This window comes from Microtus pennsylvanicus, chromosome 10, assembly GCF_037038515.1.
Source record: "Microtus pennsylvanicus isolate mMicPen1 chromosome 10, mMicPen1.hap1, whole genome shotgun sequence".
NCBI lineage: Eukaryota > Metazoa > Chordata > Mammalia > Rodentia > Cricetidae > Microtus > Microtus pennsylvanicus.
In genome coordinates this window covers 108,388,903-108,413,764 of record NC_134588.1, presented here as the reverse complement: position 1 = coordinate 108,413,764, position 24,862 = coordinate 108,388,903, and the positions used below count along the sequence as shown (strand labels likewise).

Below are 24,862 nucleotides of genomic sequence, written 5' to 3'. Positions count from 1 at the left end.
TAATAACCCATTTATATTAATCTGTGTATTGCCACATGGTTGTGGCTTACTGGCATGGTTCCAGCTTGTCTGTCCCAGGCGGAGGCTACATGGTGTCTCCCTGACTCCGCCTTTCCCCCCAGCATTCAATTTAGTTTTCGCTGCCTAGCTCTGTTCTGCCCTGCTATAGGATCAAAGCAGTTCCTTTATTCATTAACCAATAAAAGCAACACATATATAGAAGGACTTTCCAACCCCCCCCTCTCTCTCTCACACACACACACACATTTAAGTAAATATGGGTAAGATAACTCGATATTCAGAGACAGGTACTAGTTGCTCTCCTGTTACTGTGAGAAGACACCATGACCAGAAGCGACCAGAAGACTTTCTCTTTCCTTATGGTTCTAAAGGATAAGAGCCCATCATTGTGGGTAGGCAAGGTGGCTAGCCGCAGGCATGGCAGCAGGAACAGGAAGCTGAGAGTTCATGTCTTGCACCACAAGCCTGAAGTAGAGAGAGCAAGCTGGATGCGGTGTGAAACTTTTCATTTCAAAGCCCTCCCACTGGCATACTTTCTCCAGCAAGGCTGCACCCCCTAAAACTCCCCCAATTCTGCCACCAACTGGGGACTAAGTGTTCCAGTGCCTGGAACTATAGGGGACATCTCATTCAAACCCTCACACAGCCTTGGAGGAGGTCTGGCTCTGACTGTGTTTAGTGCCTGGTTGTAGTAGGAACAGATTCAGGAGACAGATCTCTGTGTTCAAAGCTCAGCTCTTCACGTGTCAATGGAGAAGGGCAATCCCAGCCTATGGTTATAGAAGAATGACAATCTAGGTAGAACACCTGACCCAGAACATGCTTGGTGGGCAGCCAGTGGAGGTGCCTGCTATGGGGCTGCCTTGCTTCCCACAGGCAATATATACCTTCTCAGTTGTATGCAGCAGAACTTGCCCTGGCTGGATATGACCTGGGTAGCTAAGTATGCAGAATACCAGAACGGCTGAGCTACTGGGTAAGAACATTGGTAGGAACCCAGGGGCTCTATCCCACCAGCATTGCACTAGCTGCTGGAAGGAATGTACAGGCAGCTGTGCTTGCTGGGGGGGGGGGGCTGCTGCCCCTTTAAATGGCTGTCAATCATCCTTCAAGGTTTTGTTTGTTTCCCTTAAGGCTCTCCGGAGAGAAACTCAAGGAATCAGCCAAAATCTCGTAGGTGACCTTTGCTCATTATAATCTCATTGTGATGCTAAATTTTCTACCCTGGAGATGTTCCTGTCTGCCATGTTTGAACATGTGACATATGAGAAAGCCTGTTCTCAAACTGAGCATGCTCAATAGATGTGTCTGCCTCTACAGATGATGGTGGAACTTTCCTAAATGAATATGCATGAGTTTCGATGGGAAACACCTGTCTTTGCTGGCTTTTTTTGTTTTGATAGCCACTGCTTTGGGAGTTATCCCCGGTGATCTCCTTACTCATACAGCAACACAACCCTCACTATCTGTCCGCTGGTTCCAAATGCTGCTTTGTTCTTGCCCATTGTGCCATGATACAAGGTCGTGCTGAAGAGGTGCCCTGGCTCTGAGAAATAGCCCAGTTGCTGTATGTTACTTCTGATTTGACCTCACTGGGAACCAAACTTATCCTAACCATCACTTATCTAGCCTCTCTTTCTCATTTGTCCCTTACCCCAACCCAGGAAGCTGGGAGAGTATCTCCAGGTGGTAATAGTTCTTCAGAATGTTTTAAGTGAATCTGTCTCACCTTACCCTCAAAGTCTTAAAAGATTCCATCCTACTGAAGTGCGAGCTGTACTAGCTAATTTTTTTTCACTTTTCCACAGCTAGCCCCTACCAAAATATCCGCAGCACTGTTAGCTTCACTGGGTCTCTCTCCTCCCATGGTGAGGTGGGGCATTGTGGTGGTGGTAGCACAGGAAGGAAGAGGCTATTCACCTCCTGACAGACAGGGAAGAGCCTGGGGACAAGATAAACTCAAGGCCTCAGGCACAGGGACCCATTCACTCTGGCTAGGTCCTACTGCCTAAAGTTTCCAGAGCCTCCCCACGGTATGGTGTTTGTGAACAAATGTCCATTCACCAAAGAAGAACACTAATGGCAAACATCCTCCTCCTCCTCCTCCTCCTCCTCCTCATCATCATCATCATCATCATCATCATCATCATCATCATCATTCTACCCGAGCTTGGTCAGTGAAACAGTGAGTTTCTTGCAGCTACTTACAAGAATGTGAGGGGGGGAGGGGCTGCCTACAAGAACAGGGATGACTCAAAGGCAGCTGTGTGACCGAAGATCCCACCCCAACATGGGTGACACTCACCTAAGATGCATCCTTGAGCTCACTGAGTACTTGCAGACAGCTCTGCAGGCAGAAGAACCTCCATCTCCCAGTAACTGTCCCTGCTTTTTTAACTTGCAGGAAGATCTTTGTGGTGTAGCAGGGCTAGAGAGGGCACAAGAAGATGGCCAGGACACCACAGCTCCAGGAACAGGGCTGGATGAGTCCGTTCTGCCGTAAGCCCCACCAGAGGGAGTGTTGCCAGCCTCTGCACCACACACAAGCATCTGCCGGGGCCTCCAGTACTTGTCTGCTCCAAACGTTTGTTAACTTTGCACCTACTTAGAAACACCACCTACCAACTTCTCAACACCAGCTCAACGTAAGCTAAGAACTGAAGGAAGCTTAGTGGAAGTTTAGTGACAAGATCTGGGCAGCATTTGCACGAGGGCCTGCGGGTGTCACCTCTAATCAGTGGCAGAACAGGAGCTGCACACGTCAGCAGCTGTCACGAATAGGGTCACCCTGAAGGATTGAGTTGTCATAGAAAGGCCGGGAGGATTGTCTGTGAAGAACACTCAGAATCCAAATGGCTTTTCTTATTAAGATATTTATTGCTTAAGATCAGTTTAGTAAGCATAAATTCTGTTCTAAATCATGCCCATAAATTGTGTTCCTGGCTTAAAAAAAATCAGTGTGTTTTTTAATTACATGTGTGAGTGTGTACATGTGTGTGCGTGTGTATGTGAGTGAGACACTCATGGAAGCTAGAGGTATTGGATTTTCTGGAGCTAGAGTTACTAGTTTGTGTGAGCCACCCAACATGCAAGCTGTAAACCAAACTCAGGTCCTCTGGAAGAACAGGAAGTGCTCTTAATCACTGAGCCATCTCTCCTACCTGATTCTCTTTCTGACTTGATCATTTGAGCATAGCAAAATCAGAAATTTCATGTCAGTTGAACAGTATAGAGTATATGAGTGTAGATCCAGGCTAGAGAACAAGACAAGAGGCCACAGGAGAAGAAAGAGCTGTTGGACGATTGGGGAGGACAAGAGAACACAGGACACTAGAAAGAAGAAAGGCAGTTGGGGCCTGGTGAGAGACAAGGAATGCATCTGGAAAATTTTCCCCCTTCTGCAATTCTTTCTTACCACATCCCCAAAATATAACACATGCTCATTATCTTCAATTTTATCACGACTATGATATATCTAACACATAATAGACTGTATACTCCTACAAACAAAACAAAACACAAACTCGATGGAACAACAAAGAAACAACATGAATCTCTCAACTTTCTGTGTTAACCTCAGAAGTCTTTATAAACAAATAAATCCATATTTCCTGGGCTTTAAACTTGAGAGTCCAAGCATAAAGTTTCAGTTCAAATAAATTTACAAATACTTAACATCTCAAGTCAAATGTACATAATTGGTCCTTTCTTCATTAAAGTTGTTGGCTCAGAATTATTATATTCCATTTTCAACACATTGTTAATTTCCTCTTTCTTTATCACTGTGTTAAGAATTCTTAGAACAAAGCTGATTTTGACCTGGGTTAATTCTGTTTTATTTCTATAAATACATTCTGGACACAAAATATTACTTTTCGAGAGATAGATTAGTTAGTAAGTTTTGATTTAAAAAAAAATTTCCAATAACACATCTTCCAAGGGCAGGTTTCTTGGCGGCTTTAGCTTAATTTAATGCATTTTCTATCCTGTTGCCTCTTGGGCATGGAGGGGCCTCGGGGGTGTTGTTTAGTTGGTGTTTTCTGCAGAAGTCCCAGCTGTTGCTGTCGTTCTTGACCAGAGACGGGGCCATCTCACGCCTGCTTCCCATAGGCCATGTCTATTTCTTGCATAACGGTTTAATGGCCCAGTGCCTAGCCACAGTGGCAGCTGTCATCATCTTGGCCCTTACTCTGAGAAGAAAAGGACGGAAAACAAGATCAGTCATTGAATTGTCTGGGGCATCTTCGTCTGTGCAGACTGAAGAGAACCCGGCGAAGGCGTCCCTTGTCTTTCCAGTAAGCTCATGTCACACTTATCCTTATGAAGAGAGACAGCTGACTTTCGTATTCACACCAATGCCGTAGTTTGATATTCACTAATTCATTCTCTTTTGAATCTCTGTATGCATGCTGTGTGGTGTGTGTGTGTGTGTGTGTGTGTGTGTGTGTGTGTGTGTGTGTTCAAGTGTGTCACTTAAAATGGACACATGTTGTTACATGGGCATGGTGGAGGTCAGAGGGCAACCTCAGGTGCCGTTTCTCACCTTCCACCTTGTCTGAGACGAGGTCTCTTGTTGATCCCACTGGGTGCCACAGGCAGTCTGGCCCAAGAGCTTCTGGGGATTTTACTGTCTCAGCCTCTCTCTGGGTAAGAGTATGGGGATTATAGAAGGCATTCTAGTGCATGGCTTTTCACGCACATTCTGGGGATCCAAAGGCAGGATCTCACACAAGCCTGGCAAGTTCTTTACCAAGTGGGCCTTCTCTTTATTAATTAATGTCTTCGTTCCTTCAACAAATATTCAGTACTGCCAAACATCACCCTCTGTGAATCAGGAAAGAGAAGAGACATACTGTGAGAGAAAGACACAGAGAGCTGACAAGACCTTCTGGAAACCTGCAGGAAGGTCAGCACCCCCAGGGGCTGGCACACACCAGGTGGGACACCCATGCAAGTCACACAGAACTGGACCCAAAAGAACTTCAGGTCTCTAATCTGACAAGGTGTCCACATGGCCATACACGCACAGCTCAGCCTGAGAGATGCGTGTCTCAATCAGCAAGCAAGCCATTAGACGCCCACATAAATGTATCTACGCAAGGACGTTCTCATCAGACAAGTCACCCCCTTCTCTTGTGAAGTATCACTCCCTGGTATAGGGAGGCAGTCACCTGCTTAGCCGTTCTCCTACCAGCAAAAACTAGGACTGTCTCCATTCTTTGACGATTATGACTGAGACATCTATAATCACCTTCATCGAAGTCATTTTGTAAACATATGTTTTCACTTCCTTGAGTAATTACTTAGTAATTTCGTATTGCCAAGCCATGGAGGAGACACAGCTCAGCGCTTTAGGAATTTGTTAGCTAGTCCTTGAAAGGGAGTGTGTAGTTGTACAATCTATTCAGACACATCACAGTTCTGGTTGCCCCACACGCTCAAATTTGGTCCTTTTCTTGCAGAACATTATTAGGATCGATTCAGAGCAATGGTTCCATTTTCTCCATTGCTCTCTGCCAGGATTATGCAAGTCTCATGAGGTTGGGCTTCTCGTTTATCCTGGTCTCCCCAAGGTCCCCAAGGTGCAGCACATTGCATGTCATGTCATTGGCCCTTACTGAGGGTCTAAAAAGGAAGAGATGTCCCCTCTCCAATGTGGCTCTGAAGCTACCCCTCTTCGGTGTTGTGTTCAGCCCAATCCCTTCATAACAGCAACACCTCCCTAACTGAATGCACGGATTTCTGGCAATGCCTGTGCAGGGCTTTCTTCTCCCAAGCTGGGGTCCTGATCTGACTTCATAGCGACTCCAACCATGATTTCTTTCCATCATCTATCCACGACCCAGATCAAGCCCTGAGTTGTTATTGTTTCTCTTACAAATGTATTTATTTACTTATTTTCTTGTTTATTTCTTGAGATGGAGGCTTATATGGTCCAGTTTGCCCTTGAGCTCACTGTACGGTCTCGGGTGACCTTGAACCTCTGATCTTTCTGCTCCCCATTCCCCGGGTCCTGAGATCATAGGCAGAACCTACCACACCTGGTTTATGCAGTGCTAAGGACCACACCCAAAACTTCTAGTGTTCCATTCACTGAGCCAGGCCCTCCTTGTACAAATTTCCACACTCTATTTATAAAGCTGCAGCTTTATCAAATAACAGACAGAGTCGTTATCAATACATACTGCTCTTTAGGTGATTCTTTTAAAGCCCAGCAGCTTACCAAAGCCAACTAATCATCAAACAGAGGCTCAGGTAGACAGCGCCGGACACAAACGCTCCCGCTTCCTGTGCCTTGCTCTGCCGAGTGTCACTCTCCCTCTCCTGAGAGTGTTTGAGTCTGATCCTCTCGGCCAAGTGGCAGATGGAGAAATTGTTTGCAATAGAGATGAGAATATTTTATCAGACTTCCTACAAATGGGGCCCACTGAATTTTCATCTGCCAGCTAAGCACCGATCAAAAAAAAAGGGGGGGGGGTCTCAACAGGATATCCTGTAAGGGATCCTCAGGAACGTGTGTGTTTTTGGTCAGCAGTCAGGGGAGAGATGATAAATCTCTAAGGGCAAAGAAGCGCACCCTGGAGCAAACACTTTCCTGGTCCTTCCAGCCTTCCGAAGGCCGCGCAGCAGAAGGGAACCTGGGTCAGGATCCAGGAAGTCTGTGTTCCAGACCTGGTTCTGGCCCTGACTCCTTAGGTCACTGTCTGTTGGTGATGTCACTTTTCAGTACCTCAATCTCCCATCTGTACAACAGAAAGAATGAATCCTCTTCCCACCAGCTGGCTCGTGAGTCCACATGGGGAAGTGAGACCATGAGTTGTTTACCGAATCTTTTGTTCTTGTCCCCCAATCACAGCTTCAGAGAAAAATTGCTACCGATGTTTATTAGACAGCTACTGTATGCCGTCTATGGGTCAGGTAGATCCATGTGCACAAGGCATGAATTACCTCTGTCAACACTAACCAACCCCCGGAAGGGGATGCAGGGAAGGTCACCAAGAATACATGGAAAAGTAGCTCATAGTCACGGACAGGCCAAAGACTGCCATTTCAGAAGTGCCTGGCATCTGACCAGCAGATGCTTCCAGAAACCAAGGCTTAGGACAGCCTGAAAGAGCAGGAAATGTCCTCCCTCACAGGCAAATTAAAACAGAAAACCAGGAAGATTTCCCAAGCGTGGTGCTGCCTCTCTCTCGCAAACATACACAAATGAGGCGTCAAACACAGGGCTGCTGGCCCCACATCACGGTGAGAGTCTTGACTATGTGTAGTCTCGCCCCCCCCCCTTGGAGCAGGTGACGCTTTAGGCTCCAAGATGGCTCAGTTGAGATACAGAGAGGAACGTGTCCCAGAGGCAAAGGAGGAGACAGAGGTGCTTTTTCAAAATCTCGGAGCTGTTTCTTAATGAGTTTCTCATTTTGAAATGTCTTTCAGTTGAGGGAAAACTAGTCTTCCCTGCTCCCTCATAGGACACACACACACACACACACACACACACACACACACACATATATATATAGAGAGAGAGTAAGTAGTTAGTCCTGAAATCGTGTACACACAGCAGGTTATATTTATAGAGCTCTCTCTCTCTCTCTCTCTCTCTCTCTCTCTCTCTCTCTCTCTCTCTCTCTCTCTGTCTCTCTCTGTCTCTCTGTCTCTCTGTCTCTCTCTCTCTCTCTGTGTGTGTGTGTGTGTGTGTGTGTGTGTGTGAGAGAGAGAGAGAGACAGAGAGAGAGAGAGAGAGACAGAGACAGAGACAGAGACAGAGAAAGAGAGTTTGGTGGATAGAAGCAGGGAGACTTGATTCCCATCTCTGCTCAGTCGCTTCAAGCCATATGACTTGCATAAACCACGCGGCTTCTCTGAGCCTCCATCGTCTGAGTTAGAAACAGAGTAAGGACTGGGGCCAAGCCATTGGGCATCTCAGGGGCACCCTGGGCTTCTGTCTGGATGCTGGGAGGGTGAGCTTCTCAGATTCCATTCTCAGATGCCTACACGGCATGTGTGCTCTGTCATTCTGGGATCCAGGACCGGCACAGGAGGGACTGCAGGTGGCACTGAGCAGGGGGGTCTGTGTCCCCTTTGTGCTGCACAGCTCCAGCCCCAGGCCCTTTTTGAGGCTCTCAGAAAACACAAATTGGATCCAAGGCGCCTGTTCCGGGCTCACTTGTGTTTACCCCACCATCAGGAGGGTGCCATTTAGCCAGAACCATCATTCGCAGTCACACCAAATGGCCCATGGAAGAAAAGTTGGTTATGCTCAAAGAACAGATGACAAGTGACAGGCCCTGCTCCCGATTCCTACAATAACAGAAGATACCAGCAACTGCTGTGTGGTCCAAACACCAGAACACACTTCTGCTTTCAAGCCCTTGCGATCTGCTGCATTCGCCCCTTCCCAGGGATGGAAGAACAGCCCCTTGTCCCCAGTGCAGTCAGGCACCCCTGCCTCCAAAGCCACGCACGGGCAGCACTCTCCCACTCCAGGTCTGAGTCCTGATTGATGCTCAGTTTCTTTCTTTCCCTTCTTTCTCCCCCCTCCTCCTCCTCCTTTTCTTTTTCTTTCTCCTCTTTCTTCCTCCTCCTCCTCCTCCTCCTCCTCCTCCTCCTCCTCCTCCTCCTCCTCCTCCTTCTACTCCTTCTTCTTTGCAGGTAAAAATAACTCACTTGAGCCCTCAAGAGTATGTTTTTACCTGTTGGCAGTACCTGACACAGGAATGGATGCATTATATTAACAGGACTGATTTGGCCATTTCCCAACGTGCACAGATATCAAAACATTACATTGCACATCATCAATACATTCAGGTTTTTTCTTTTGTTACTTTTAAATAAAAATATTTTGTAAAAAAAAATCACTTTATCTTTCTGCATCTGGTGTTCACATAGTGAGCAGGACAAACAGGGAAAGAATTAGTTCAAGACCAAGAAAGAAGGGAGGCAAAAAGATGGCAGGTGCCCACATGCCTGGCCCCACGCCATCACTGGGCACAGTTGAATCCACCTTGCCAGGCAGGCCATGTCTCTAACCCTTTATTTTGGCTAAGGAAGGGAACCCTAAGCCTTCTGCGATAAACAACTGACTACAGACCTGAGGCCTAGGGATCAGCTCAAGTTCCAATCAGATCGATGGGAACTGTGGGACTTCCCCAAGCCTGCTCTGGGGTAATCATTTAGCTCTAACTCTAGTAGCGGAGAACCAGTGTGAGCTCCTATCATTGCTGACGTTTCATGTTTACAGAATGGACCACTGAGAAACAGCTGGGAGTCATCCATGTCTGAAAACCACTGTCCCCGGATGGAAGTGATAAAGGTGGCCCAGAGGATCTTCCAGGAGAGAGAATTAGTTGCAAATTGGTTGCGCCATCCAAAAGAGAGAGGGCACAGTGAAGGCAGTAATGTCGTGAACCCAGTAAGAGCCTGCTTCCTTTTCCGGGAGTTCTGATCCTGTGGGAAGCACAAATCCCTCTTCCTGGCCCTCGTCCTCCGTGTAGCACACCGCCCAGCAAGCCTACCATCTCAAAGCTGGGGAACAGGACCTGCCAACCTCAGCTGAGTCTCTGAAGCATTTGTTATTTTTATGGGTCCCTGAGTGCTTCTCTTGAATATTAATTTTCTTCAATTCTTTAAGTATATATTAGTTATTACATATTTTTGATTAATATTTGATGGCCGCTTAGGCTGCCAAGAGCGCCCATAAATTTTCCCAATGGAATCTGATGCTAGGTGAGTGTGGGAGACCCCTTATGCAGAGCGAAGACATTAATCATTTTAAGTCTCTGACTCCACACCTTAATACCCAAAGATATATTGCTATGAAGCCCATAACACGTCATTAAAAATGAATGTCTCGTGGCAGTTTTCATGCCTGCAGTATTCAGGGCAGGGGGTGGGGTGGGAAACCTGAAACCACAGAACCCAGGGAGTTCACAAATCCCACTTTGCACACCTTTTTTCTATGGATTCCCTGTTCTTCTAGAATCAGTTACATGATGTTAGGGCCTTGAGCAAAAGAATAAAGAGTCTTCAAAAATCATGACATAATTTGACATAGAAACAACAAAGTTTCAGCCAAGCCTTCTAAAGCATGGGGCCCTGTGTGACAGCATGAAGTCCGTCTTTCCCTGCCCTCTTCAGCACCTCACCTCCTTCTATTTTAACCTTGGCTTCTATCCATGTTTAAAAAAAATTTACTATGTTGCTATGAAGGGTCCTCTAAGTTTAATAACTGGGTCCTGTTTGTCAACCACTAATCCGCAAATATATATGCATATATATATAAGAGAAATATTCTTAGAAAATAGATATAGATTAGAAGATACATGGATGATAAAGTCGTTACACTATAAATGGTAGGCCATAGACAAATAATAATAACGATAGAGAGATGATTGGTAAAAAAATGGATGATAGATTATAGATACAAAGTTAGAGGATAGATCATAGACAGAAAGACAGAGAAATAAATAGAAATGATGGGTAGAATGGAAGATGATAAACACATAGATGCATATTATAAATTAAAACTATACAGCAGAGAGAAGATAGACAGACAGACAGACAGACAGACAGATGATAGACAGACAAACAGACAGATGGATAGGTAGATAGACAGATAGACAGATGGATAGATAGATATATAGGCAGATAGATAGTAGATAGATAGACAGATGATAGATAGATAGATAGATAGATAGATAGATAGATAGACAGACAGACAGGTGACTGACAGATAGACAAACAGACAGATGATAGATGGATAGACAGAGAGACAGACAGTTGATAGACAGATGGATAGATATATAGACAGATGTTAGGCAGATAGACAGTAGATAGACAGATGATAGACAGATAGTCAGATAGACAGATAGACAGATAGACAGATAGACAGATAGACAGATAGACAGATAGACAGATAGACAGATAGACAGATAGATAGATAGATAGATAGATAGATAGATAGATAGATAGACAGTCAGATAGACAGATAGATAGACAGACAGACAGCCAGATAGACAGATAGACAGATAGACAGACAGACAGATAGACAGATAGACAGACAGACAGACAGTCAGACAGACAGACAGACAGAAAGATAGACAGATGAGCAGGCAGACAGATAGATGCAGGTGTGGATATGAAGTCCATGGTGTTTCACTTCCATGCAGAACATCAATGAATGCAGAGCTCACACGGATGACAGTTGGTGCATGCAGGAGACCACTACAGTCATGCTGGATAAATAATTTAACTTAGCCTGGTTTGGAAGAAAGTCTAAAACCATAATGCAGAGTATGAGTCCATGAAAAACCTTCATCTAGTCAAGGCAGACAAGCACTGAGCAGCTATACATAAGGAAGACAGGATCCTCTGATCTCCAGGTGCCCATTTGAGCAACAACAAAAGACAGAAGAGACTGTCTTCCAGCCTCAAGTTTTCTCCAAACCAGATATCTGACCTAGTCTGGAGGGGACTCTCTCCCAATCCTGGAGAGAGACTCTTCAGTGGTGGCATTTCCTGTGGACATATGGAGCCTTTCACCGTTCAGTCCTGCCAGCTCCTGAGAAGGCACTGCCCCAGGTCACAAGCGTCTCTTCAGGGTCTGGGAGATGACAGTATCTCTGCTCGCTGCAGTGCTTTGCTCTGCATGAGGAATGGGTTGCAGAGAGGCAGGGGCAGCGGTTGCAGAATAAGGCCAAGGGGACCTTGGCCTTAAGACATTTGCCCAGACTGAATAGTTCACTTGCTCTGACTATGTTCAGTAGAAGGTAGACAAAGTCAGCCTAACTTAAAAACCAGAAGTCTCTGCGTAGGGAGATGGATCGATGGGTAAAGTACTGGCCTTGTGAGGACCCGAATTTGATCCCTGTTGTGGGATAATCTTTTTGTATACTGTAAAGATGTGTCTCTGCCTAAGGCACCTTCTGATTGGTTTAATAAAGAGCTGAATGGCCAATAGCTAGACAGGAGAGAATAGGTGGGATTTCTGGGGGAGAAAGAGGAACTCTGGGAAAAAAGACTTGTAGAGAGATGCCAGGAAGACACAATGCAAGTCAGACATACAGAATGGACGAGAGGTGAATAGCCATGTGGCAGAATGTAGATTAATAGAAACAGGGTCATTAAAGTTATAAGAGCCAGTTAGGAACAAGCCTAAGCCAAAGGCCAGTCTTTTATAATTAATAATAAATATCTGTGTCATTTTGTTGTGAGTTTGGGGAAAGTCCAACTACAGATCCTAGACCCATTGTATGGGTAGTGCAGGCTTGCTATCCTAGGGCTGGGGCAAAAGAGACAGGGGAAGGGGACCTCTAGAGTTCACCCAGCTAGCACAGCATACTTGGCAAGTTCCAAGCCAATACAAAGCCTGCCTAGAAAGAAAGGAAGAAGGAAGGAAGGAAGGAAGGAAGGAAGGAAGGAAGGAAGGAAGGAAGGAAGGAAGGGAAGGATGGAGGAAGGTAGAGATGGAGGGAGGGAGGGAGGGAGGGAGGGAGGAAGGGAGGGAGGGAGGGAGGGAAGGGACAGGGACAGAGGGGACAGTTATTGTGGTACATTGAGTTTCATAAAGACAATGCTGGGCAAGAAGAGCCAGACAGGCACAGGTGACTCTGTGCCTCACAGAGGAAAATCAACTAAACACGGGCAAAGGAGAGCTAAGAAGCTGAGAGGCAGAATGTCAGTACAAGCTTGCCAGGAGGGGTTCAAAAGGAAGCCTAGATGCCTCTGTCAACTTCTTGGGGTTCTCTAAGAAGTCTCGGAGAGGTGGGGACTGTGTCTGCCAGGGGGGAAACAAAGGGGGGTGTGCAGACATGACAGAGGCTGACAAGGCTCTCCATGAGAGAGGAATGAAAATCTGCACCCCCTCCCCCCAAGGGAAGATCTAAGAAAAGTTCAAGGGCCAAGTGCCCTCAGAAGGCCTCCCTCGGCCTTCTTCTTGTTCTGTGCTGAACACCGTCCCCAAATCAAAGAAGGCCATCCTGGCTTATCCATTGGTGATGCTGCCAAGAAACTGGGAGCCATGTGGACCAACGCTGCTGCAGATGATAGGCAGCCCTGTGAAAAGGTGGCTGCCAAGCTGAAGGAAAAATGCAAAAAGCATACTGCTGCCTACCAGGCTAAGGGAGAACCCGGTGCAGCAGAAATGGGGTGGTCAAGGCTGGAAGAACAAGAAAAGAAGAGGAAGAAGATGATGAACGAGTTGCAGTTACTTTTTCTTGTCTGTAAAGCATTTAACTCCTGGATACATGGTGTAAGACTTTTCTTTTTTATATAGTTAACACAGTCCTGAATGTGTCTTTAGCTGGCCCTGTCTCTGAGGAGTTTTCAGTAACCACTAACCTTGCCTGGTGCGGTCTGCGGATGGAAACTGACATGGAAATTTATTTTTTTTTTGATTTTTCGAGACAGGGTTTCTCTGTAGCTTTTGGTTCCTGTCCTGGAACTAGCTCTTGTAGACCAGGCTGGCCTCGAACTCACAGAGATCCGCCTGCCTCTGCCTCCCGAGTGCTGGGATTAAAGGCGTGCGCCACCACCGCCCGGCTGACATGGAAATTTAAAGCAGGCTCTTGCTGGTGCACTGCACAAATTAGTTATATATGGGGAGCATAGTGTTGTGGTTTTGTTTTTTATTTTCAATTGTCTCTGATGCAGCTTATACAAAGATAATTGTTCTGTTAATTGAATACTACTCTGTAATTGCAGGTAATAATAATAATAATAATTGCAGCTACTTATTAACATTCTGAATGCTTCTAAGCAAATAAAATTTTTTATAAAAAGAAAAGTGAACCGCACCCAAAGAATAATACTCAAGGTGGACCTCTGACCTTCTCATGCACATTCACACACACACACACACACACACACACACACAGACACACACGTGTATGCACAGGCACCTACATACACACATAAGTACATGCACACACACTGGAAAAATATAAACATGTACATGAAAAAGTTTTGAAAGAAACCAGGAGGCTTTCTCTATTCCTACTTCCTATATGACTGGGGGGAGAGGATGATGGCAGGATTCAGGACAAGAGCTCGGGGGAAGAAGATGACACCGCTGAAGGCCCTGACTGGTTCGATCAGTTTTCCCAACCCTCATTTCGACACAGGACGCTGCCCTCCCTGCACACTTGCCCGTATTTCAGATATTTCGGAGGTATGCTTGGACGTGTTCATTGTCTCTCAGTCTCTGAACTAGAAGCAGAGTTCAGACTAAAGCAGACTGCATCACTGTCCCCTCGAATGACCTGTGCTACAAGGTCAGTGCCCATGTCTGGAACCAGGGCCTGGGATTGATTGGCACACTCTGAATGTGTCCTGGAGCCACTGGTTCATTCCATCAAATAGGCTAGCAACTACTCTCTGAGGATCAACTTCTGGCCGGGTCAAATAAAGAATGTCTGCATTACAGCCACCCCTTCCCGAGAGTCTATGGTGGGTACCACGTATCATTTCCTAGAATCCCAGGATCTAGGAAGTATCTCACCATAAAAGACTAAAAGGTATCTCCGTGTATAAAATGCTTGCCATGTGAGCCTGGGGGCCAGAGTTTGCAGCCCCGAAGCCCACCAAAAAGTCAGGAAGATGTAGTGACCACCTGCAATCCAAGCACTTGGAAGGCACAGACAAGTGACCCCCAAGGCAAGTTAGCTGGCTAGACCAGGGGAATCGGTGAGCTCTGGCTTCCACAAGAGATCCTCTCTAGTGCATGAAGTGGAAAGTGGCTGAGGAATACCCAGCATTGCCTCTGGCCCTCCATGGTCATGTATGACATCACACATGTACACACACACACACACATGGAGGAGCATGTATGCATATGTGCATTCACATGCAACACACACACATGCACACACACAGAATTTCAAGGGAGCTTTGTCCTGCCTCCCGTGTCTGGGCTCCTCCGCCCGCTCCACTCCTGAGCTGCCTTAAGTAGCATCCTTCCATGCCTGTTGCCATCTTCTGCACACTGATGATGGTGCCCAGAGCTCCACCCACCTTACAGTTAAAGCTCTCCAGTGTTGCTTTAGTCCCTCTGACTGTGGTCTAGGGCTCCATTCCGCCAAGAGCCTCATCTTTTCACAAATGTGAGAGTAGGGGCATTGGCACATGGTCTGGTGGGCCACAGCGATGACACATTGGCACATGGTCTGGTGGGCCACAGCGATGACACATTGGCACATGGTCTGGTGGGCCACAGCGATGCCACATTGGCACATGGTCTGGTGGGCCACAGCGATGACACATTGGCACATGGTCTGGTGGGCCACAGCGATGCCACATTGGCACATGGTCTGGTGGGCCACAGCGATGCCACATTGGCACATGGTCTGGTGGGCCACAGCGATACCACAGCAGACACTCCTCACACAGCTCCCCATCCACAACGCCCCTTGTCCTTACACCCTTTGTCCTGCTCATTTACTGCCCAATATTGATTTAGTTCTGTGGGAATTACTTAAAACACTGGTTTTAGAGCATGGACTATTTCCTCCCTAGAGGACAGTTGGTAATATAGAAGCAGTTTTGGCTGTCAACAATGCAGGGGTGCTGCTGGTATATGCTGGGTAGAGGTCGGGCATCTGGCTGCATGTCTACTGCACAAACCCCACAGCAAAGACTCAGGAAACTGCAATGTCAATTGGGCCACAGAGAAGAAGCCCCAGTATAGACCAGGATGGACTAATTTCTGCCACTCTCCCTGTGTCCTCTGCTGTCACATCCAGTTGATCAGGACATTTGTCCCCTCAAAGCGCTGTTCTGAACCCAGAGCCCCTCTCCACACAGGGCTGCAGGCAGCCTCTTCTGAGTGGCAGATGCCAAACTGCGAAATGAGCTGGACTGGCTGTCCTCACCCTGGATGCTTTGGGTGCTGCCTGTGTTTGCCTATAATAACACTGCAAACATTCAGAAGAGGAGATCAGGGCGTCTGGACGCAACATGACCTCCAGTCGCTCTGAGATGAAGAAGGGAAATGAGAGAGAAAAAGGAGTGGGGGGGGGAGTAAAAGAATGAAATAAAGGAGGAAGGCTTGACCAAGTATCTGTAGAGGGAAAAGAGGAATAGCACTGGACAAATGAAGTTCCAAATAAGTTATCACAGGTTGGAGAGATGGCTCAGTCAATAAAGTGGATATAGCCATGCAAACAGCATGGATATCCATCTCCAATACACAAGTTTTTAAACACTCAGGCGCCACAGTGCACTGCTTCTAATCCCAGTCCCGAAGAAAGAGAGAGAGGCATCTCCCTCAAGATCACTGACCCATTAGTCTAGGTGATTTGCGCCAGCTCCGGGCTCAGTGAGAGACCTTGTCTCAAAAACCAAAATAGTAAAGAAGACATTCTGTATTGACTTATGACCTCACGTGCACACACAAACAGCCCTGCCCCCAAATCATAAATGCACCATTAAAATCGACACCCATGGAGTAAGCAGAGCTGCCCCTCCCGAGCTGTCTTGCGTGTTCTGAAGGAGCTGTTCAAAGTCGAAGGAGCCACCCTCAGTTTCCCTGCAGTTAGAAGTGAACTCTTTGTCATAGTTCCTAGTCATTTTGTCTGTAGACACTGCACTTGACCCAGCCTTGCTATGGGAATTGCCCGGTCTCTCCCAGTTGCTACCCAATCTAAACACAGACCTTTAGATTTAGAAGATCTACTCTTTGGTTGTCAATTTCTCAAAGACTACACAGAGCACCTTAGGAAGTTCCTTCTCTATAGTTTGCTGGCCTCATCTTGGTGGGGACCGCAGGCTCAGACAAGCATTTACCCTAATTAACACTGCAACAAATGGCCAACAATAGGAGCAATTGGCTAAAACAAAATCCCAAATAATGTCTCTCGTTGTTGGAGTCTTGATGGGTAAATTCTGAGTGTTTTTATAGCCGAGATCTTAGAAGAGATTTTGGCAGACCCTTAGTATTTCAGGGTCTGTGTCATTGGAATGACACAACCACATGTCTGTTTTTAGTTTTTCCCTAAGAAATGTAAAAAATGTTAGCAAAAATTCTCGCCTATGCAAAAGACATGCCTTGGAAAACAACAAGCCTTCCTATTGAGCTATCAAAATGATCAATTTGCTGGAGAGAACCCCTCTTTGAAGGAGACACATATTATTCTGGCACTGTGCAACTTGGGAGGTTTTATTTTTTCCTCCTACAGCCCTGCCAACCACAAGCCCAAGTACAGCCTGTGTCTCAGATATGGGCACGCGTCTCTCTCTACCAGCTGAACGCGCACTAAAGGACAGAGTGTTTGCTTAGTGTGGCTTCCTGTGCTCAGCTTCCACCAAGGCCAGGCTTGCCACCCTGTTCCACTGAAATTAATTTTTTTTTCCTTTAACACATTCCTATTCTCAGAGTCCATCTGTTAAGGCTTTTCATTGGTGGCATATTTGTGACCCCATGCAAATTTCCACAAAAGAGCCTTCTTTGTCCATAATAGAATGCAATGGTGTCTACCTCTTCCAAGCAAGAGAGCTGTCTGGATATGGTCCCAGGTCCAGGAGAGAGAAGATGGAGAAGAGAAAGGAAGAAGCTTTTCTTCTATGTAGCTTCCTTCTTGGTTTCTACTGCTTCTCTATAGGGCAGACATAAAGGAGCCACTGAGCGGCATCGCATGGTCACTCTCCGCACATTCAAATGGGTTTAGCAAAAACTGGGGCAGGCGAACATATGAATCAGGGTTTGCATAACCACAACACAGTCTGAGAAAATTGCAGCAAAGACGTCATAAAGCCATTACACCCTTCACCCTGACCAGGTGAGCTCAACGCAGCTTGCCTTATTCCCCTCTAAGTTCCGGGCGCCCCTGTCTGTTGGGGCTATGAAGGCTCTATGTGCCTATGACCACAAAGCCAGGGCCCCTTCCGTCACCTTTGCTCCTGCACGGAGAGAGCAGTTCTCATGTTTTCCGTCGGCTCAACAGCTCAGGGCTTGCTGACTACTGGAGTTTTCAGATGCTATATCAATGAGGCATTTAAACAGAGCCGTTCATACACAAAAATTCTGTCTGCTTTGTAAAAGATTATCCTTTTATAAACATTCTGCAGAAAACATAAAAGCAAACAAGGAACGGCACGTAGGACAGGAAAGATGTGAGCAGGGGGATTAATACTGAATGGGCTGAAATGAATGGCCCCACTAACACCAGGTCCAGATACTCTGGCAGCAGTGAAACATGAATAATGGGAATGACGCATCGTTTATTCGGGATAATGAGTTGATCCAAAGTGAAGGCCTCGGACGAGAGATTAAAGATTAAATATCCATCTCCTGATGAATATCAGTAGCCAACCTTAACCTTTTCCTTCCAAAAGTACAGTTTTACTTGAATAATATTATGTCCTGCCTTGAAGTACAATCCCTAAGATCAACAGCGAACTCCACTTTGAAGCATTCTCCTAGCTGGTAGAAAATACTGCTTCCCCTTCAAGGCAGGAGGTCGGATCTTATTTGTAAGCTAAAGCCACAGCTTAATAAAATAGATTTTGCCCTCGTTATACTACTGCATTTGAAAAATCAAGTGTTGCAATTCCTTCAGAATTGTAACAGTCCCTACTAGAAGAAGGCTCGTTAAGACTCAGGAAGTAAACAGAAATGATAAGGTTTAGGAAGCAAATAATCCACAAGTCTCGGGAAGCTCCTAAAACTTGCACAGCTCACAAACTCTATTGCCCTCCTCCCCCACCACCAAAAGTTAGAGCAACAGTAGCAACTGGTGGGCTGGGGCTCTTCTGCTGAGCTGCCTGTGAGATGGGCAGGGAGCTCCGAGGACTCAGCTTTTGTGGGTCATCTCCCATGCCGGAGCAGGACTTCAGTGATGTCACTGCATTTGCATCTCCCATGATCCTGTAAGTTACTGCAATGATCTCACTGTTTCACTAAGCTAGATTTGGGAAGACTTATTTCTTTGATTTCTCCTTGATTCCCTATCTGGGGTGAATGGATATTTGTTCATGTCTCCCCAAGAAAAGTTACATGACATCTACCTCGGGGCTTTTCCCTCACACTCCCTCCTTATTTGTTAAAGAATAAAAGTTTCTCAAAAGAAACAGAGACACAAGGCTGGTGCTTCCTAACGTGGCAAACCCACAGAGAACCAGCAAATTCCACGGAGGGGAAGTGAGATGAGCGATGGGGACCCTGTGCTATCTTTACCCCATTGATGAGGACCCTGAAGCCCCAGGCAAGAGCATGTCCAAGGCCAAGAGCTATCAGCAGCTGGTGCAGAGCTAGGACGGACCCCTGCAGCCTTTTGCTATAACCCCGACTATTTCCATTGTACCTGCTGCCTCTTTACCCACCAAACTATAAACGATGACCAAGCAGGTCCCTAGAAGGGCCAGCACCCACATCTAAAACTAAAAGCCTGGATTCGTGGAAACACTGAAACAACTAACTGAAAGCTTTGAGTAAAGGTTGGACACAGAAGGGAGTGAGACGAGCTTGAGCAACAGGAAGAATGCAAAAGAAGATGTCAAAGGAGACACGCCTTCCAGATGCACACAGGGCCAGGCGCTGCCTTCCGCGACCTGAGCATCACTCCAGCTTTCCTTATGCCTTCAGTGGGCAGGAGAATTCAGGGAAGAAGGAATCCTATGGGCTGCTCATCTCTTGAAATCAAGGGGCTAGTCACTGCTCATAACCCCAAACCAGGACAGTGTCTTGATGTCTGCAGATACCAATGGAGTAGGAGCGCAACACGGTCCAAATGAGGCATTACAAACATACAATACAACAAACACTGAAAGCCAGACCACCAACCCAGCCTGACATCACTGCAGGTGTTTCACAGTTACTCACTTACAGAGAGCAAGGTCGGGATTTGGCTGACACCCCACATGATACTGCTCCAGAGGACATGTAGCTCCGTGTCAAGCTCATGTGATTGCACCATGGACAGACCCTGTCTTCCTGTCTCCTGTCCTGATTCCCCTCCCACCCTGCCCCCCACCCAGGGATGAGGAACTGGGGAAGTGTATTATTTTTCACTTTGCAAGTATTTGCATGCTAATGTTGGCCAATGCTATTCGGAGAGAGAGAAGAATTTGTGCTTGAGTGCGAGCTGCTCCAGACTTCTCAGTGGTAGAAAGAGGATGCCCATCCTCTCTGTCCTGTGCTCTTAGTAAGTCAACTAAAGTTGATCATCTCAGAGGCAAAAATAATTGAGTCCCTTCCTGGATAAGAAAGGTGTTACTGGAAATAGCCACCTTCTTGGCAGATCAAAATAGACATGATTAGTGTGTAAGTCAAGTTCACACTCAGATGGAAGAGGAGAGCCAAGATGACTGCAAGACGTGCAACTGCCATTTGGGAAAGGAAGAGGCCGCTCAACAGAGGGCTTCACCGGGAGCCGAGGGAAAGAACAGAACCATTCTACTCCTTAATTATATAAGCACACCCTGAAAGCATCATAAATATGTTTCTATATTTATTTTTGTCAAGAGATATCAAGTGACCAGGTGTAAGTCATTCTGAAAACAAAACCTGAAACCTTTGGAGGTAGGAGGAGACAGTGGGAGATCTCTACAGAAACACATCCTATTTCGGCACACCAGTCCTGACATCAGCGGCCATCAATGGGTGTGGCGGGCTACGCAGTGCTGAGATTCCTCCACCTTGCACTCTTGCAGAGGTCACTTCACATTTCACCAGATGGCCAGCGTGTGTAAGGGCCACAGCTGCCGCAGCTGTGCTGGTTAAAGAGAATGACAAATGAACTTTAGAGCACTAATGGTTTCTGGAGTCCCACACTCTGTGGAGGCCCTCTTGAGGCCCCCCCCCAGAGATGGATGTGACACCCGGGTGACCCAGTATCAAGTCTTCCTTCTGGATCAACCTTGCATTTGGTTCCACAAGACGTCAGCCCTCAACCCTGCCAGTTGACTGACCTGATCTCTCCGGCCTTATCTGACTGACCTTCCATTGGTGAAGAAGACAAGGTCTTGTTCACAGATGGGAGCAGTTTTGTCCGAGATAGGATCAGGTGAGCAAGGGCAGCAGATAAGACTTAGGACTATTATAAAATTACACCCCAAAAGGGCTCATAAATGTGTTTTCATATATTTTTATCAAGAGATATCAAATGACTTGGTGTAAGTCATTCTGAAAACCAAAACAGAACCTACAGGGTCAGAGGAGACAATGGTGGATGTCTACAGAAAACGTGTCCTACTTCACGACACCTTTCCTGATGCCAGCAATAAGGAGTCACAGGGTAGCCCCAGTTTAGCCAGTTGAGCTTTCAGCTTTGAGCCAAGCCTTTCACTTGGGAGAAGACAAGACTCCCACCATACACGCTGACAGGCCCTATGCTTTGGCAACATTCCCTGTCTATGGGGCTCTATACAGGGAAAGAGGATTGCTGACTGCAGCAGGAAAAGAAACCATGAGGAAAGAAGAAGTCTTAGCCCATTAAAAGCTATCTGGTTACCCAAGAGGGTGGCCATGGTCCATTGCAAAGGATACCAAAAAGGGGACCCCCAGAAGTAGAGGTGACAGAGTGGCTGACTTGGCTACCAGGAAAGTGGTCCTCAAACCAGTGGAGCTTCCTCAAGTCTTGTCCCTACTAGATCCCAGCATACCAGGTCACCCACAATATACCCTGGGGTAAAACTGGGTGAGACAAGATCTAGCCGCACAGGATAGGCAAGGATGGCAAACGCAGCCAGTGGTAGACCCTTCCTTCCCACAAGACTTTCCACCTAGCTTTATTCTGCTCTGCCATTAGGCCAAAGAAGCTTCTTTATTAGCCAATGGTAGTAAAACATATTCACAGAATACAGAAGGGAACCCCTCATCATTCTATCACAGAAATAGAAACCCTAACGAAGACAGGAGATGCAAATCCTCAAAGCTACCACTTAGAATTTTCTTCTCATCTTTTGGAGTTATTGTCACAGTTTGTAATTGCATGTGTATTTGTCTGATTAATTGACACCTCCCTCCCCACAGGAGCACAAACTCTCTGAGGACAGGCTCTTACCATTTTGTTCACTACTCTGTTTTCAGCATGCAACATGGTGCCAGATACATAGCTAATGATTGTTAAAAATGCATTAAGGAGCCAAGGAGATGACTCAATAAGTAAGGACACCTGCTGCCATGCGTGACTGGGACCCACATAGTGGAAGGAGAGAACTATAATGCCTGTGAATTGTCCTCAGAACTTCGCAAGCATATACAAATAAGTCCTAAATTAATAAATTAAAGTGCTCTCAAGATTTTTTTTAAAATTAAGGAAGTCATGAATGAATGAATTTTAGTATACATATGCCAAATTCCAGATAATAGCCAGAGATGCCAGACTAAAATCTATCTCTAGCAGAGGAAATGACCAAGGCAAGCAAGGAACTTCAAAGCCTGAATGGAAAAGCCACAGTTCAGATATCTCCAGCCCCTGTGGAAGAAGTGAACTAATGAAGAAGGCCATGCTAAAGGAGTGTGTAGGTGATTCCAGGTTTCAGGAGCCAATCCCAGACCTAGACCATGTATTTGAGAGGCATGGAAATCCTGATACAGAACCAGGGTTGACTAGTACTGTCTGAGGACCTAGACAGAAAACAGAAGGAAGGCAAACAGCCTTGAGAGCCACAGCAGAGCCCAGCATGGGTGTGGACAAATATTTGAACCAGGAAAATATAGCTATCTTCAAAAGAAAGAGAAGATGGCATTTGAAATCCATAGACGCCCAGGTGTTCTAGCATGTTCTTACTGCCCGCTTGTCTCTACACTGGGATGGCTTCTTTTGCAATATTCATGTCTTCATTTATTTTTTATATCATTTGAGTAAATCTAGAAAAGCAAATATAGGAAGTGAAGAGATGGTTCAGTAGTTAAAAGTGCCTGCTGGTCCTACATTGGATCTGAATTTGGTTCTCAGCACCCAAGTAGGGTGACTCAAATCTGCCTGCTATTATGAGGGGATCTGACTGATGTTCTTGTCTGTTCCCTCTGGTCTGCTTGCATCTGTCTCAGTAGCAGATGCTAGTGATGATCAAGGTTACTGGTGATAAACGTTGGTTCCAGGGAAGAGCAACAGGTTGATTCTCTCATCACAGCCTCATAGGTACACATCCTCTCGCCACGAAGAAACTCCTGTCATGAAAAAGTAACGGCCACTGAAAGAGAGCTTTGCATATTTACAGAGTTGCTGTGGTCATGTTGTCTCTTCACAGCAACAGAAACTCTGAGACGCTGCCCTATTCTCTGAACTTCTACTCACACATATATTAGACTTATGTCACATATGTTCCTTTTTATCCATTCAATTCTTTCAATTTTTATCTTCCTAAGTTTATTTTTACTTATATGTGTGCCTGCTTGTGTGTATGTACACTGCAAGCATGCAGTACCTGTAAGGGTAGAAGAAGGAGTCAGATTCTCTGGAACCGGAGTTACATGCAGTTGTGAGCCCTTAATGTAAGTGCTGGGATCTGAACTCAGGTCCTCTGCAAGAATAGCAAGTGCTCTTAATTGCTTAGCCATCTCTCCAGCTCATCTATAAAATATTTATTTATTAATTTTTTATTAATTATGTGTGTGGAGATATGATGATATGGTGTATGCAGAAGTCTGAACACAACCAGTGGGAATCAGTTCTCTCTTTCTACCACGTGGGTCCCAGCAACCAAATACAGGCCACCTGCCCTGATGATAGGTATCTTCACCCACTGACCCATCCTTCTAGCCCTTAAATTTCTGTTTCCTCTGTGACACAGTATGGCAATTTTCTTTGAGGCAATTGTTGAATATAGTCACACTGTCTTCTGCTTCACATTAAGTAGGAGGAGATATTATGATCGTCTGTTTCTAGTCCAAAATCAAGCAAACTTGGTGGCACTAACAAAATACATTTCAGTCAGATTCTGTTTTTCTCCTTTGGAATTGTGAGTGATAGCTGCATGTTTGCTGTGGAAACTTCCATCTAGGTGATTTCCCAAGCACTTTGAGTCCATGAGACATTTTTATCTGATTTTCCAGCCTGCCTTCTCAGTCTCATCCTCCACCAAACTTCATTCCTCTGCAAAAGACCTTCCAGGTGATTGGCTGAGGCATCTAGGACACATCTGGCCCACTCTTTCTGTAGGATTGTCTTTCCCCAGTAAAGCCCCTCAGTCTAAGCCAAGTCTGACTGATCTGTGTTTACAGTTGTATCCAGGAAAGATAATGACCAGTGGTCTTGGCATCTGACTGATCCATGTTTACAGTTGTATCCAGGAAAGATAATGACCAGTGTCCTTGGCTTTGACATGGAAAGGTTTCCCCCTGGAATTTTAATTTATCTAACAGTTTTCTTTCTCCTGTAGTATCTTTAAAAGTAAAATGTTTGATCAGTGTAGTAAAATATGCCTTTGGTATGACAGTGGTATAAATGTCACGGGGGTAACCAACCACTTTCTGCTCAGAGTTAAGGCTCACTTTCCAAGACCTAGTCTCTGTAAATCCAGCCAAGAGCCCATGGTTTGCGAGTTCATAGGCCCCAGGGGGTGAATCTACTACTATAATTTTGCTAAATAGACATAGAATCAAACTGTTCTCTTAATTTTTATCCCCACACCCATAGCTTAATACAACTCTGAGACCTCATCAGAAAAGTTTCTTTGTGCACTGGAGGGGGTTTAATGCAGAAACTCACGACTGGTCAGAACACAGAGAATAAGCACCGTGCAGTGTTCAGCCACAAGTGTGACTCTGACATCTCCATCACACCCGCTCAGCAAGGCTCAAGGACCATCAAGAAAGAGGGGTGTGGGAAGATTCTACGAGTCAGAGCTTGGAGAAGGGTGGAGCAGGATCGAAGCGGGTCTTCTGGACAGGACCTCTGCACTT

The 24,862-nt window shown here is 46.0% G+C and overlaps 1 long non-coding RNA gene across 2 annotated transcripts in view; it reads right to left on the bottom strand.

Moving 5' to 3' along the window:
- Positions 1 to 2,912: 2,912 nt before the first annotated feature.
- LOC142859122 (uncharacterized) overlaps positions 2,913 to 24,862 on the bottom strand; it is a 73,876-nt gene continuing 51,926 nt past the window's right edge. For both annotated transcript variants that reach the window (XR_012912116.1, XR_012912115.1), the window contains 2 exons: positions 4,565 to 4,845; positions 2,913 to 4,211 (listed from right to left, as the gene is read on the bottom strand). This is a non-coding gene — a long non-coding RNA (uncharacterized LOC142859122). The remainder of the gene's footprint in view (positions 4,212 to 4,564; positions 4,846 to 24,862) is intronic.